Raw genomic sequence first — 3309 nt, 5'->3', positions numbered from 1 at the left:
AGATTTCTTCTTCCACATGGGTGCGTGTCCCCCAGCGTCACTCGGAACAGCTAGTGCGTCGGGACCCTTTCCAAAGATTACGTGTAAATCATTGACCATAGCAAGTACGTGATCACTGGTACGCATGGCGGGCTTCTTCCGGTGATCTGCCTCGCCTTTGAAATGCTTGCCTTTCTTTCGACATTGATGGTTGGTCGGAAGAAATCGACGATGGCCCAGGTACACATTGTTCCTGCAGCTTGCCAGGTATATACTATCGGTGTCAAGTAAACAGTGCGTGCATGCGTGGTATCCCTTGTTTGTCTGTCCTGAAAGGTTACTGAGAGCGGGCCAATCGTTGATGGCCACGAACAGCAATGCCTTTAGGTTAAATTCCTCCTATTTGTGCTCATCCCACGTATGTACACCGTTTCCATTCCACAGCTGTAAAAGTTCTTCAACTAATGGCCTTAGGTACACATCAATGTCGTTGCTGGGTTGCTTAGGGCCTTGGATGAGAACTGGCATCATAATGAACTTCCGCTTCATGCACATCCAAGGAGGAAGGTTATACATACATAGAGTCACGGGCCAGGTGCTGTGTTTGCTGCTCTGCTCCCTGAAAGGATTAATGCCATCCGCGCTTAAAGCAAACCATACGTTCCTTGGCTCACTTGCAAACTCATCCCAGTACTTTCTCTCGATTTTTCTCCACTGCGACCCATCAGCGGGTGCTCTCAACTTCCCGTCTTTCTTACGGTCCTCACTGTGCCATCGCATCAACTTGGCATGCTCTCCATTTCTGAACAGACGTTTCAACCGTGGTATTATAGGAGCATACCACATCACCTTCGCAGGAACCCTCTTCCTGGGGGGCTCGCCGTCAACTTCACCAGGGTCATCTCGTCTGATCTTATACCATAATACACCGCATACCGGGCATGCGTTCAGATCCTTGTACGCACCGCGGAAGAGGATGCAGTCATTAGGGCATGCATGTATCTTCTGCACCTCCAATCCTAGAGGGCATACGACCTTCTTTGCTGCGTATGTACTGTCGGGCAATTCGTTATCCTTTGGAAGCTTCTTCTTCAATATTTTCAGTAGCTTCTCAAATCCTTTGTCAGGCACATCATTCTCTGCCTTCCACTGCAGCAATTCCAGTACGGTACCGAGCTTTGTGTTGCCATCTTCGCAATTGGGGTACAACCCTTTTTTGTGGTCCTCTAACATGCGATCGAACTTCAGCTTCTCCTTTTCACTTTCGCATTGCGTCCTTGCATCGACAATGACCTGACGGAGATCATCATCGTCGGGCACATCGTCTGGTTCCTCTTGATCTTCAGCAGCTCCGCCCGTTGCAGCATCATCGTGCACATCGTCTGGTTCCTCTTGATCTTCAGTAGCATCACCGTATTCAGGGGGCACATAGTTGTCATCGTACTCTTCTTCTTTGCCGTCTTCCATCATAACCCCTATTTCTCCGTGCCTCATCCAAACATTATAGTGTGGCATGAAACCCTTGTAAAGCAGGTGGGTGTGGAGGATTTTCCGGTCAGAGTAAGACTTCGTATTCCCACATATAGGGCATGGACAACACATAAAACCATTTTGCTTGTTTGCCTCAGCCACTTCGAGAAAATCATGCACACCCTTAATGTACTCGGAGGTGTGTCTTGAGCCGTACATCTTGCCGGTTCATCTGCGTGCATTATATATAATTAAGTGTGTCAAAAATCATTACAGAACATCATGAATAGATAATTAAGTGACCAAATTAATAGAAGTTCATCATCACATTAAAACCAAAGTACATACATAGTTCTCATCTAACAACATAAAGCTCTGCAGAGCATCTAAATTAATTAAACCATACACTGAAACTATGTAAAACATTTCAATGCAAAAACAAATGCGATCATAATCGCAACCAATGTAACAACTGATCCAACGGCATAATGATACCAAGCCTCGGTATGAATGGCATATTTTGTAATCTTTCTAATCTTCAAGCGCATTGCATCCATCTTGATCTTGTGATCATCGACGACATCCGCAACATGCAACTCCAATATCATCTTCTCCTCAATTTTTCTATTTTTTTCCTTCAACAAATTGTTTTCTTCTTCAACTAAATTTAACCTCTCGACAATAGGGTCGGTTGGAATTTCCGGTTCAACAACCTCCTAGATAAATAAAATTTATGTCACGTTGGTCGGCATCATTGTCATAAACAATAAATGAACCAATAGTTATGAAAAGATAATATATACCACATCTGAGTCATAGACAGGACGAGGGCCGACGGGGGCGGATACCAAAACCATCGCACTATATAAGATGCAATAATAAAAGTAAGAAAATTATACAAGTATCTATATAAATATACAACTAATTTTTTTTTCCTTTCAGAAAAAAGAAAAGAACAAGAGGCTCACCACGGTGGTGCCGACGACGAGATCGGCACGGGCGATCGACGGCGGTGAAGACGGGGACGGGACGTGACGGACCGCTAAACCTAGACAAATATTAAGGAAAATGGAGCTTGGAGGTCGAGCTTGGAGAGGAGAAAGCTTAAGTAGTGTGGCTCGGGCATTCCATCGAACACCTCGTGTGCATAGGAGGTGAGCTAGAGCACCACAAAGCTCTCCCCTCGCCGGCCACGAAAAACAGAGCACTGGGAGTGCTCTGCTCGCGGGCGAGGGGTAGATATAGGCAACTAATTGGTCCCGGTTCGTGCCACGAACCGGGACTAAAGGGCAGCCTTTGGTCCCGGTTCACGCCACCAACCGGGACCAATGATGGTGGGCCAGGAGCGAGGCGCATTGGTCCCGGTTCGTCCCACCAACCGGAACCAATAGGTCCAGCCGAACCGGGACCAATGGCCCACGTGGCCCGGCCGGCCCTCGGGGCTCACGAACCGGGTCCAATGCCCCCATTGGTCCCGGTTCTGGATTGAACCGGGACTAATGGGCTGACCCGGCCTGGACCATTGCCCCCTTTTCTACTAGTGCTAGCTATGGCATCAAAACATCGCACGGGTCTTGATGCATGTGTGAAAGTGTTCTGGCATGCGTAGACGCCTGTATTGGGGCTCCGTGGTGTGGCCCCCCTCCATGGAAGGCAGTGCCGCCATCACTTGGAGGGGGGATGGTGCGGGTGCGATGGAACCGGAGAGAATCTAGTGATGGGTTGGGTCCAGACCGTGTTCGGGGATGTTGCATTGGGCTGACGTATCGCAACCATGTGGAAGAGTCCACCGGTCAAAGCCCGTCCCGTGAAAGTCAAAGATCTAGATCTACTGGTCAACTGGGATTCGGGGTGGCCTTC

The sequence above is a fragment of the Triticum dicoccoides genome, chromosome 4B, assembly GCF_002162155.2.
Source record: "Triticum dicoccoides isolate Atlit2015 ecotype Zavitan chromosome 4B, WEW_v2.0, whole genome shotgun sequence".
Classification (NCBI taxonomy): Eukaryota; Viridiplantae; Streptophyta; class Magnoliopsida; order Poales; family Poaceae; genus Triticum; species Triticum dicoccoides.
This window is presented reverse-complemented; position numbering follows the sequence as displayed.